Source organism: Osmerus mordax, chromosome 14, assembly GCF_038355195.1.
Source record: "Osmerus mordax isolate fOsmMor3 chromosome 14, fOsmMor3.pri, whole genome shotgun sequence".
NCBI lineage: Eukaryota > Metazoa > Chordata > Actinopteri > Osmeriformes > Osmeridae > Osmerus > Osmerus mordax.
Window position 1 is genome coordinate 711360 of NC_090063.1, and position 14170 is coordinate 725529.

At 43.1% G+C, this 14170-nt stretch overlaps 1 protein-coding gene across 1 annotated transcript in view; it reads left to right on the forward strand.

The window, feature by feature from the left end:
* dnm1a (dynamin 1a) overlaps positions 1-14170 on the forward strand; it is a 313554-nt gene that overhangs the window by 244210 nt on the left and 55174 nt on the right. The window lies entirely within an intron of this gene.

Genomic DNA, 14170 nt, shown 5'->3' on the forward strand with positions numbered 1-14170 from the left:
CCGAGAACTTGGTCTTCCGCTTATAGTATTACTCCTCTTGCTCTTTGGTCATACTGTGTCTTTCCTGTTCACTCGCCTGACAACTAGTTCCTTCAGAGATCTTGTGCGCTTCAGCCATTTGCTTCGCCCACTGATTGGCATACCCCTTTCGTGTGACTTCCTCCATTGTTTCCAACAAACCGATAATCCGATCTACTGGGAGATAAGGATGTCGCCCGTACAACAGATAAAAGGGGCAGTATCCAGTGGACTAATTAACATGTCTACTATCTTCTCGAAGGTCTGTTAGTGTTCCCTGGTCCATTCCACTAGAGTCCTGGAGAGATGTAAGAAATATTCATCTTTATCAAGTATTGCACAGTCAGTCGGTGAAGAAAATAAGAAAGCTTTACAAACAAAACTTCACACGCCATGGTGATACAAAGTTTGTCTGCTAGCATGTTGTGCTAGCTAACCTTTTAAACAAAACTGCTCTTCACAGTTATTGGTTCATACAACTGTCACATGGCTCTCCTTTCATTGGCTCCCTTGCATAGACCTTGCGTGCGTGTTTGCGTGTGTGCGTCATCAACCGTGGTTGAATCTCTGGTTCTGGTGTCGTAAAAACTCCTCCTCCTTTAAACACACAAACCCCAAAACATATGGAGAGAGATGTCTCAAAAGTATTCGTAAATGCAAGTACCATGATCCACAAATGTTTCACGATTTACAAATGTGTTTTGCGATCCACAAAAACAAAATTCTTACTCGTGATTTGTAAGTTTGCATTTACATAAATGTGCTATGACTTGTACACATAGATGTCCATTTGTAAATATATTGTTTGTAATTTCCTAAAATACTTAACATTTCGTGTGTGCATTTCTCATGGTCTGTCATTTGTAAATCTACAATTCGCGTGTGAAGTGTTGAATCTGCATTTGTGGATCGCCCAATACACGCGTGCGATCCTTCTTCCTATGACGTAATTTTGAGACAGTCTTTTTGGTCTTTTGCGATCCACACACAAATAGCTTTCTGATCCACAAACACAACCCCCCCCCCCCCCCCCCCTTTCGACAGTGCCATAGCTAACCATGCTAGCTAACCAGCCATGTCACTGTCCCAAAATCAATATCACGATTTTTTACGAACAAAGTATCGGCCATATAGCTCTACTAGTACTAGGCTACACGTAACCGCTCATCTCACATCGCATTTGCTATTCACCTCGCTCCACAGGCTGCGGCCGTACTGTAGCGTAATACTAGTATATGGCCGATAGGCCTACTTTGTTCGTGAAAATCTTGATATTAATTTTGGTACAGTGACATGGCTGGTTAGCTAGCAAATCTTCTTGTCAAACATACAGTAAAATTATATTTACTGTTTGTCAACCATACACAATGTTATTGCCTTTGAATCTTGCTAGCCTAACGTTAGCTTTTGGGCTAATAGCTCAGTCAAAGGAAAGCCGGTGGGCAGAGGACAACACTGCCACCTACCGGATGGCACTGTCGAAAGGGGGGGGGGGGGGGGAGGTTGTGTTTGTGGATCAGAAAGCTATTTGTGTGTGGATCGCAAAAGACCGAAAAGAATGTCTCAAAATTAAGTCATAGGAAGAAGGATTGCACGCATGTATTGGGCAATCCACAAAAGCAGATTCAACACTTCACACGCGAATTGTAGATTTACAAATGACAGACCATGAGAAATGCACACACGAAATGTTAAGTATTTTAAGAAATTACAAACAATATATTTACAAATGGACATCTGTGTGTACAAGTCATAGCACATTTATGTAAATGCAAACTTACAAATCACGAGTAAGATATTTTTTTTGTGGATCTCAAAACACATTTGTAAATCGTGAACATTTGAGGATCATGGTACTTGCATTTACGAATACTTTTGAGACATATCTCTCTCCATACAAACATCCTCTCAGCCTTAGTCTGTAACAAATGCTCAACCTTCCTCCAGGTTGAGATAAGGGTCCAGTATGTTTATGTAAGCCTAGAGTTAATTTAGGGGTAGCTTCTCAGAAAGGGGGGAATCAGAAAGGGATTTATTCGCCATGAAAGTTTGCACAGACAAGGAATTTGCTTTGGCAGGAAGATGCATACAATAAACATATACCTAAAATTTAAATATGTGGACTAACTATACTAAGGGTACATAAACTAGCAGTACTAAGTGGGATTAGAATATAATTAAATATACACACATGCACACATGGACTGTTAAACAAAGTATCATTCTTATATAGGATAAAGGGTTACATCTTCAACTTGTCTGACATCTCCCTCCTATTTATCCTGAATAAAATGTGTTATTTCGAGTAGCAAGTACCTGCAGAGCCGGAGAGCTGCAGTTTCAGGACCACAGTTCTATGACCCTCGTTTTATCTGACAGCGCCACCTAGTGAATTGGATAACCATGGACCAGAACAAGATAATCAATATTTTCCTGCAGTAGTGAATGTAGGTTACGGCTCGCCATTAAATTATAACAAGAAGAAGTAGCTCTTTTGAATCACGAGTGGTTATGTAAAAAACAATTCTGGTGTCTTGAATTAGACAATAAAGTTAACGTTAGCTAGCTAACTTCAACTTTGCTGTCGAAATCGTTTCACGACACCGGAGTGGTTTTATACATAACCACACATGATTCACATGAGCTACTTTTACCTATGAGCTACACTGATTGCCAAACATACAATGTTAACAACAAGTTGAAGACAGAAAGTACTGTTTGTGGGGAATAATGCTTTGGTCGCACTCTTTTTGGTCTTTTGGTGGTAGCGAAAATCTAGAAATCCATTAAAATGTTGCTCTCAAGAGTGGTTGATGGGGTGGAGGGAGGATGAAGAGTTGGATGGAGCGATGCAGGTGTTTTTGGTGGAGGGGTGGATGGATGTGATACTGCGATTGTTATTGTATATATATTTTTAATATATCCATATCTGAATTATCCAATTCCCCTGTTTTTCTTGTTTCTTGCCTCTCTCAAACCATTCAAATCAAATCAACATTTATTTGTATAGCCCTTTTAACACGCAAGCATGTCACAGAGGGCTTCACATACGCCCATAGAACTGCCCCTCAACCAACCTAAACCCTCAGGGAAGACAAGGAAAAACTCCCAGAAGAACTCACTACAGGAGAAAAAATGGAAGAAACCTTGGGAGGAGCAATTCAGTGAGGGATCCCCTCCTCCAGAGACGGTTGGTGAAAGAGAGGAGCAGAACACAGGCTTAACATAGTCATATAGCAGGGAAGTGTCAATGGGTTTTGAAACACCAAAATCCATTGTTCAACTTGGTAGATGTAGGAAGGGACCGGGAAACTCGCTGTTGCCCGTCATGGAGACTGGTTTCCGGTTGGTGACCAAGTCCAGCGTTGGCAGACCGACAACCAGGCAGGTGCTGATAGCTCAAACCTCCCACACCACAGGGGATGTGTGGAGGGAGGACAGAGAGGGTAGAGCAGGGATTAGAGAAGGCCAGGAGCAGCTAACAGTTACAGTCATATTTAGAATGAGATCCCCACCAAACCATTCAAATAGCCTATCTTGTTGCGATCTAGTGACACGTACTCAATAGTATATTTCGCCATCCAATTCGCTAGGTGGCGCTGTCAGATCAAACGAGGGTCCTAGAACTGCGGTCCTGAAACTGCGGTCCTGAAACTGCAGCTCTCTGGCTCTGCAGGTTCATGCTATTGGTTATTCCAAAACCACACCTACACACAGTCAATAAAATCAAAAATACATAAAATCAAAATAATTAACAAAAATAAATAGGGTTACATCTTCAACTTTTCTGACAAGAGAACTTATGGTCCTTTACATTTTCTCCCACTGTGCGAGTCCAGTGCTGTCCCAGACTTTGTTTGCAGCACCTTGTACAATGGTTTTGCGACCCTGGAGAAGTCCTGGATGAAGGCGCGGTGCTAGCAGAGGAACCCCGGAAGTCTCACGTCTTCCACCATCTGGGGAGTCCTGCATGTTAGAGCCTCCAGGTCCTTAGGCTCAACCTACACTCTCAGCCGACATTAGGTGCCCAACGTACCTAACTTCACTGCGAAAAATCGAAAGATTTTCAACAGTTAATTTCCATCAATAGTAACAAAATATTTCTCACATTCCTTATTTTTGACAGATGTGTTACAACCGCTTCCAATGTTAAATAAACTTGTTTAACACCCTCATTTATCAAGTGCGCCAAATGCAGTTACCTTGTATACTTCTAAACACTTCACTAAACTTCTTGAACATTAACAAATAAATGCTTTGTTCATTAAAATCAAATATGTTAACTTGCTACGATTAACATAACAATAGATTGAGCCATTTATATCCATTCAATCACCGACTGCATAAGCTGGATATTATAAACCAAAGGAAAACTTAATACTCAAAAAATAACATCTTTCACCCAGCTTACTCCCCAAGTACCCTGTTACTCATTGTATGTTATGTGTGTTGTCATATTTTTACACTTTTCTCAATATACGTTTGAGTTCTTTACCTGAAGATACTAGAGAAAATAAAGAGATGGAGAAGACCAGAATCAGAATGGGTTTTATTCGCAATGAAAGTTTGCACAGACAAGGAATTTGCTTTGGCAGGAAGGTGCAAACATTAAACATATAGAAATCAAAAATGTAAATATGAGGACTAACTATACTAAGGGTACATAACTAGCAAACTAAGGGTACATAACTAGCAATGGAATTAGATTAAAATAAACTATACAATAAAATATAAAATAAAATATAAGTTGCAGTAATTTACAATATAAAAATACAAATGGTACAGGGTTGTATTGTCCAGTGCAAAAAGCAGTGTTGTTTTAAGGGCATTAAGTCATGAAGTCAGTGTGAACCCTTGGCCTTGTTGAAGAGGCCAACAGCAGAAGTGAAGAAACTGTTTTTGTGGCGTGTGGTATTGGTCCTGATGGACCGCAGCCTTCTGCCGGAGGGGAGTGACTGAAACAGGGAGTGACCAGGGTGGGAGGAGTCAGCCACAATCTCCCTCGCTCGCCTCAGGGTCCTCGAGGTGTGCAGGTCCTCAAGGGTAGGCAGATTGCAGCCAATCACCTTTTCAGCAGTGCGGATGATACGCTGCAGCCTGCTCTTGTCCTTGGCAGTGGCAGCAGCGTACCAGATGGTGATGGAGGAGGTGAGGATGGACTCAATGATGGCTGTGTAGAAGTGCGCCATCATTGTCTTTGGCAGGTTGAATTTCTTCAGCTGTCGTAGGAAGTACATCCTCTGTTGTGCTTTCTTGGTGAGGGAGCTGATGTTCAGTTCCCACTTGAGGTCCTGGGAGAGGATAGTGCCCAGGAAGCGGAAGGACTCCACAGTGTTGACTGGGGAGTCACACAGGGTGATGGGGGTGAGTGGGGCTGTGTTCTTCCTGAAGTCCACAACCATCTCCAACCTCAGGACGCAGCCCTGAGGTGATCCGGTGCTGATGGACCGGGAGTCAGAGACTTGTGTTCCCAGCTTAACGCGCTGCTTCCTGTCAGACAGGAAGTCTGTGATCCACTTGCAGGTGGAAACAGGCACGTTCAGCTGGGAGAGCTTATCCTGAAGCAGGGCGGGGATGATGGTATTGAAGGCAGAGCTGAAGTCCACAAACAGAATCCTGGCATAGGATGCTGGGGAGTCCAGGTGCTGTAGGGTGAAGTGGAGGGCCATGTTAACTGCATCGTCCACAGACCTGTTGGGTCTGTAGGCAAACTGCAGGGGGTCCAGTAGAGGGTCTGTGATGGATTTAAAGGGGTGATTGACTGGGTTTTTTGGGTATTTCACACTGTTCCGTACGGTCTCTGAATAGGGTATGTAACATTGGTTGGGCTGAAAATGGCCCGGGTGCTGTTCTTCGCCCCCTGATACATCCTCTGAAATTTTCCCGGGAAAAAACACTAGGTTTTCTCCTTTTATAGTATTTTCATGAATATATATAGATGAGCTGCGCGCTGATTGGTTGGTTTACAACGAGTGAAGCTGTGAAGCAAAGACGCAACACAGCCAACACTCACTGAAACAACTAAGGTGGAGACTTGAAATAAAAACTTACAAATAAATCTATTGTGTCTACACAACACTGTTTTCAACAAATTGACAAGATATTATTTGAAATGATTACGTTAGTTGTTTCCACTTCTGTTGTCCAAGCAAACTGGATCGACTTAGGTGGGTAGAACATTACAGCTTAGCAACCAAACTATATCGTGATTCAACTCAGCTTCAGTTAGCTAGATAAAAAATAACCTGCCAAAGATCTGGACAAACATGCATCGTGAGTTGTAGATTTACATGTACGGGTTATTTATTCGAATGAAACACAGTCAGGAACATGAAGTAACGCGTTAGCCCCATTGCCAATAAACTAAATCATCACACATTACCTATGCTCTTGCGTTAGCAAGCTAAACTAGTTTACATGTAGGCGTTTTCGCTATCTAGCTGTTCTTGCATTCCTTGCAAATCAGCGTTAATAAAAAGCAGATGAGTTAGAGTCTAGCTAACATTGACTCGACGGGTATGGCAGATGTTTGTCTATAACGTAGCTCTAGCGTAGAAGATCCCTGTGCAAGCAAACAGGATCGACTTAGGTGGGTAACGTTAGCACTAGATACAGCTTAGCAAACAAACCATCGTGATTCAACTCAGCTTCAGTTAGCTCTACCTATCTTGTTGAAAAATAGATCTGGACAAACATGCATCTTGAATTGTAGATTTACATGACAACACGGGTTATTTATTTAAATGAAACACAGTCAGGAACAAGAAATAACGTTAGCCCCATTGCCAATAAACTAAATAATCACACATTCTATTGATGCTAGATACAGGCAGGATACGTTAGCATTGCTAATAACTGTTAGCGACAACATCATACAGCTTGTGGTTGTGATGAACGTAAGGTCGGATCAGCACCTCTTTTCAGCAACAGCTTCATAGCAAATCCTGCTTTACATTGTCCCAGGTTTTCAAAACTCTCCTCGGTGACATGGTCCGAGCAAATTAATACTTTAGCGTCGTACTTAATAAGGATATTCCCATAGATAAACATCAGCCATGCCTGACTAACGCTGTGTACTGTCTTGTTCTTTGGGAAGATGGTGAAAAGTGTCAGGATTCCCGGTACAGCCTAGAAAACTGCATTTACGGCGCTCAATTTTAAATATCTTGAAAACTTAACTTTCTTATTTGTAATTCCTGTGGATGTACAAAGCAGCACGCAGCTAGCTAAAAAAGTGTCGGATATCTACGCAACCTCTGTTTATGTTCCTGGACCAGAACACCAGAGGGCAGGTAAATGTAAATTTTGGGGCGTGACAAAGTTGTTGCTGCAAGTTGTGACGTCACAACTTGTACTGTTTCAAAAGCTAGCGTTTTCAAGTTGCAGTTTCAAAAAGTGAAATTTTGATAGGAAAGAGGTTTCAATGGACTTTGAGGTTCACTGTATGTCTATTTTACACACCAAACTGTCAATTTTCAACTATGACAAGGTAAAATCGGTTTTGCAATCAATCGCCCCTTTAAGGTGTGCCAGCACCAGGCGCTCGAAAGACTTCATTACCACAGAGGTCAGGGCGACGGGTCTGTAGTCATTATGTCCTGTTGGCCTTGGCTTTTTGGGCACAGGGATGATGGTGGAGGACTTGAGACAGGCTGGCACATGGCATGTCCCAAGGGAGGTGTTAAAGATGTGGGTAAACACCGGAGACAGCTGGTCAGCGCAGTGCTTGAGGGTGGCTGGAGAGACAGAGTCCGGCCCAGCTGCTTTGCGGGGGTTCTGCCTCTTGAAAAGTCTGTTAACTTCACCCTCCTGAATGGAGAGAGTCGTCACTGTAGAGGGGGGGAGGTGGGAGGCCTCCTGGGTGGGAAGGGGTAGTTCAAGACTGTCCAATTGTCTTTCAAATCTGCAGTAGAACTCATTCAGGTCGTTGGCCAGGCGGGAGTCGTTAGTGGAGTGGGGGGCTCTGGGCTTGTAGTTGGTAATTTGCCTGAGCCCTCTCCAGACAGAAGCAGAGTCGTTTGCAGAGAATTGGTGTTTTAGCCTCTCTGAGTACAGTCGTTTAGCCTCCCTCACCGCCTTGCTAAACCTGTTCTTCGACTCCTTGAAACTGTCTTTGTCCCCACTCTTGAACGCGGCCTCTTTCTCTGACCTCAACCTTCTGAGTTTAGCTGTAAACCAAGGTTTGTCGTTGTTGTAGCTTACCCTGGTGCGTGTTGGTATACAGCAGTCCTCACAGAAGCTGATGTATGATGTCACAGCCTCTGTGAGCTCATCCAGACTATTGGTAGCAGTCGTGAACATGTCCCAGTCAGTGCAGTCCAAGCACGCCCGCAGATCCTCCATAGCTTCACTGGTCCACTGTTTTGATGTCCTCACAGCAGGCTTACAGCGCTTTAGCTTCTGCCTGTATGCAGGAATCAGGTGGACCATGGCGTGGTCAGAGTGACCCAGTGCTGCTCGGGGGACCGCATGGTATGCTTTGCTGATTGTAGAGTAGCAGTGATCCAGGGTGTTTCCTTCTCTGGTAGGGCATTTGATGAATTGTCTATATTTTGGGAGTTCTTGAGTGAGATTGCCTTTGTTAAAGTCGCCTAGCACAATAACCAAGGAATCCGGATTTTAATGCTCCACACTCAGTATCTGGCTGGCGAGCACACGTTGAGCCTCGTTGACGCTAGCCTGCGGAGGCATGTAGACGCCAACCAGAATGAATGATGCAAACTCTCGTGGCGAGTAAAAAGATCTACAGTTAATAAAAAATGATTCCAGATCAGGAGAACAGTGCTGCAGAATCACTGTCACATCTTCACACCAGCCACAGTTAATGTAAAAACAAATACCACCGCCTTTCGTTTTGCCAGAGAGCACAGGGTTACGATCCGCTCTCAGCAGTTTGAAACCTGCTAGCTGTAGCGCAGAGTGTGGGATCAGTTCACTCAGCCATGTCTCCGTAAAGCACAAAACGGAAGATGAATGAAAGTCTCTGTTTTTCCACACCAGTAGCTGAAGTTCATCCAGTTTGTTGCTCAGTGAACGCACGTTGGATAGAAATATCCCCGGTAACGCTGTGCGTGCCCCACGACGACGGAGTCGCACCAGTGCACCGGCTCGTTTGCTTCTCCTACGACGCTTCGCTGCTAGGACAAAGCCGAGGGTGGCTTTGACTATAATTCCCACTAATTCTGCCGCTGGAAGTGGCAGAATTAGTCGGCAGCCATCTTGGAAGACATGTCCGCTCTCTCAGTTTCTCCATGCATGTGAAGAACAGGCGCAAAGATACTTTCACATTTCTCAAGGTCCTTTCGGTCTCAGTAAACCGTCAAAAGTCCCTGCTCATACTGTCCATTATACTTAGCAATGATCCTTCACAACAGTTCACACGTTGACGTGTATATAAAGAAAACACAATTATCATTCAATAAATGTAAAGAAAATTGTCACAAATGCTAAATACATTTAAATACACATGTTGTGTGTATCACACAATTTTTTTATTATTATTATTTTGAATTATTGTAAAGTGTTACCAATAATGTTTCACAAGTGGTTTTGTCAACTTTCACATCTTCTGCGTGTTTGGCTTACATTTCTGTCTTCGTTTTTTTCCCTTAACATCCATGGGCTAAATAGAATAAATAGCCTAACCTCAGGCATTGCATTGTGCATTGCATTGTCAGGCTGTTTGGAAGGTGAAATATCCCATCCCCCCTTGTAATGATCGATCTTGTAGTGAATCAATGGATTTACATTTACGCATTTAGCAGACGCTTTTATCCAAAGCGACTTCCAAGAGGTTTTCGTCCTGGTCGTGGAACTGTGGACCAGCTCTACACCCAGCTCTACACCGCTCTGGATTTGGAAAAGGCATTCGACCGTGTCCCTCGGGGGCACATGTGGGGGGTGCTCCGGGAGTACGGGGTACCGGATTCCCTGATCGGGACTGTTCGGTCCCTGTACGACCGGTGCCAGAGTTTGGTCCGCATTGCCGGTAGTATCGAACTTGTTCCCGGTGAGGGTTGGACTCCACCAGGGCTGCCCTTTGTCACCGATTCTGTTCATAACTTAGTGCGCTAAAAAAATTGGATAGTTTGGATCCATTTTTTCTAAAGCTGGCTGCTGACTTAATTGCTGAGCCCTTAACTAATATTTTTTATCTAAGCCTCAGCACAAACAAACTACCTAAAGTCTGGAAATCAGCGTTTGTCCTCCCACTGCTAAAAGGAGGCGAACCCTCAGTCGTTAATAATTACAGACCTATCTCTAAATTATGTATTTTGGAAAAAGTATTAGAAAAATTGGTCTGTGATCAATTGAAGGATTTTTTGGAATCTAGGAACATTCTAAATCCTCTTCAGTCAGGTTTTAGAAAGCATCACAGCACTACTACTAATGCCCTAAAAGTCCTCAATGATGTGTTTGAGGCATTGGACTCAAAAAAGTTCTGTGTGGCTCTGTTTATTGACCTGTCTAAGGCATTTGACACCGTGGATCACAATCAACTATTAAATATTCTCTGCAGGAATGGCGTTTCCGAATACACGGCCTCTTGGTTTGCCAATTATTTGACCAGTAGAACACAATGTGTTCAGATGGCTGGAGTTAGCTCCACCTTTCTTGAGGTCACAAAAGGTGTACCTTTTGGTTTTGAATGCAGATAAATCCAAATTAATGTTTTTTTCAAATTCATCTGTTCCTATGGAAAATATTCCTTCAATCTGAACTGCCCGTGGTGAAACTCTATAGGTAGTTACCAGCTATAAGTACCTGGGTTTCATTATTGATGAGGAGCTCTCATTTAAACTACATGTAAAAAAACTTGATATCAAAATGAAGGGTGAAGCTCGGTTTTTATTACCGACATAAATCATGTTTTTCTCTGAGAGCTCGGAAGCTTCTAATATCGGCCACTTTCTTGCCTGTTCTTGATTATGGCGATGTTGTATATATGTCAGTGTCAACCAGCTGCCTTCTTTCCCTGACTCCTGTGTATCCCTGTGCTCTGAGGTTCATCACTGGTTGTAGCCACCTCACCCATCACTGTGAACTATATGTAAAAGCTGGCATGCCTTCCTTACAAATGAGACGCTACACACACTGGATAACTCTGGTGTATAAGGCTCTTCTTGGCCTAATTCCCACTTTTTTATGCACTTTCTTTCGGAGAACCGAAAGTCGTTATGCACTACGCTCAAATGACATTCTGCATCTTTCTGCTCCTCGAGTCCGAACTGAAACGGGAAAAAAAGCATTCAGTTTCTCTGCCCCTTCTGCTTGGAATGCCCTTCAATCAGAACTAAAAATTTCAAACCTTCTTCCTCTGGAAGCATTCCGCTCTATTTAAAAAAAAAACAATGGAAATCTTTTGAACAGTGCCTATGCTCTTAAATTGTTACTGTATCGATAACTTCAGCACTTTATTTTTCTTATTTTTCTCGCTCTTAAGAATTTAAATGTTGTTTTGTTTTTTGTTGTTTGTTTTTTACTGCCTGTGTGTTATTGTTGTTTGTCTGTTTTGACCACTATGACGTGCGCTGCTGCCTTTCTTGGCCAGGTCACCCTTGTGAAAGAGGTCTTGATCTCAATGGGCTTTTTATCTGGTTGAATAAAGGTTATAAATAAAAAAAATATATGGACAGAATTTCTAGGCGCAACCAGGGCGTTGAGGGGGTCCGGTTTGGTGACCTCAGGATCGGGTCGCTGCTTTTTGCAGATGATGTGGTCCTGTTGGCTTCATCGGGCCGTGACCTTCAGCTCTCACTGGAACGGTTCGCAACCGAATGCGTAGCGGCTAGGATGGGAATCAGCACCTCCAAATCTGAGGCCATGGTTATCGACCGGAAAAGGGTGGAGTGCAATCTCCGGGTCGGGGAGGAGATCTTGTCCCAAGCAGAGGAGTTCCCGTATCTCAGGGTCTTGTTGACGAGTGAGGGAAGGATGGAGCACGAGATCGACAGGCGGATTGGTGCGGCGTCCGCAGTGATGCGGGCTCTGCATCGGTCCGTCATGGTGAAGAAGGAGCTGAGTCCTCACCTCAGAACACCTCACCTCCCTGGTGAGGTGTTCTGGGCACGTCCCACTGGGAAGAGGCCCCGGGGAAGACCCAGGACACGCTGGAGGGACTATGTCTCTCGGCTGGCCTGGGAACGCCTCTGGGTCCCCCAGGAAGAGCTGGTGGAAGTGGCCGGGGAGAGGGAAGTTTGGGACTCCCTGCTTAGGTTGCTGCCCCGGCGACCCGAACCCCGGAAAAGCGGCAGATGACGGATGGATGGACTTCCAAGAGAGAGCTTTACAAAAGAGCATAGGTCACTGATCATAACAACGAGATAGCCCCACACATTGCAAGCAGCCAAAACATGAAGCATACATTGTGAAAAACCAAATAAGTGCCAAAGGGAAGAACCATAAGAGCATGCAGTTAAACAAGTTACAATTAAACAACATGAAACTCAAAAAGTGCAAGAGTGTACCTGTAGAAAAAACAATCAACAGTAAAATTTGGTCCCTCAAGTTTCCTTCAGCGTGTACTCAAGTCAAGTTACCATCCAAAATCCAAGCATTCCATTCTGATGCTTACCGCTCTTTCACCACCTCAAGAATAGGCTTACATTTCCTTTAGCTTATTTTTACATGCACTCTTTAACAGAATATGGGCATTAATTGCAGCCAGTTCAAAGATGTAAAATACAAATGTACTCATTTTTTGTAACTCACTCATTTATACCTCGATATTTCAGAAATGCATGTATTTGTTATATACGGTTGCAATTCTTATGTCATCATAACATAAGAATTGCGCTTACCTGTCTACACACAAATGCTTATCTAGTAAATAAATAAAATGCACTTCATAGAATTCAGTTAAATTGAATCTTCGTTTTGCATAGGCTATCCTATCCAGTTCCTAAAAGCTGTGCCCTTAGTTTGGTCCATAGTAATGCCATCCTCACTGATTATATACCCCAGAAAGGCGACCTGTGTCTGGTGAAATTCAAACAGGTTGTGCCATAGCAGTTGGGACACCACAGTACGGAACATGCTCTTGTTGGGATGACTTGTACAGGAACTTCCTGAGGACATAATTGACAAACGCTTGAAAGACAAAAGGGGCATTTACCAGACCGTATGGCATTACCAGGTATCAGAGTATAGGTAGTGCTAAAGAGCACGCCTCTAGTGATGTGTCGTTCGTGAACGATTCGTTCATTCTGAATGAAACATTAGTATGACTCGGGAGTAACGAGTAGTCTCAGAGAGTGATTCGTTCATTTTCTTGTGGTCAAGATTTAAAAAAAAGTGCAAATAACAAAACCTGTAATTATCACTTGTGAACAAATCTCATTCACGTCTTACTATACTAAACCTAGTCACGCGAAACTGAATGAGGTAAACAAATCCTTTCTGGGTCCTTTTCTGAGCCTATGCAGGTCACGTGAAAAATGGATCCAAAGACTCGTACCCAAACACACGGTCGGCAGATGAACGAATCATTGATCCGAAGACTCGTTTGGCAGAAGAACGAAACATTGATCCGAAGACATTCGATTCGTTCCTTCTTTCGGGTACCAGTCTTTGGATCATATTTCATGTGACCTGTATAGGCTCAGTACTGGTAGCTAGAGGAAACAGAAATTATTTGTTCATTTCCCAACTGGGTCTTCGGTACGAGTCTTTGGATCATTTTTCACGTGACCTGCATAGGCTCAGAAGAGGAAACAGAAAGGATTTGTTTACCACTTTTGCGTGACTAGGTTTAGTAAGACGTGAATGATATTCGTTCACAAGTGATAATTACAAGTTTTGTTATTTTTACTTTTTTATACTTTACTTACAGTTCAGTGCAGTGTAATTGTTTGCCGTGATAATTAAATGCTAGTGTGATAATAAATGACCATTTCAAATCATACAAACTGTCATGATGCATTATTTTAACACGGGAATTTTTCTTTTAAAATAGTATCTGCTGGTTTACATGCACTAACATATACATGCGAATATGATAAATGTTTGCAGTGGACGTATTTAGGCCAGGGTTAGGCCCCCCCCCCCCGAAATTAACGAATGACTCGAAAAAAGATTTGTTAATTTTACTGAACGAGATTCAAAGAACCGAGTCAGTAAAATTATCCGAACTTCCCATCACTACACGCCTCAA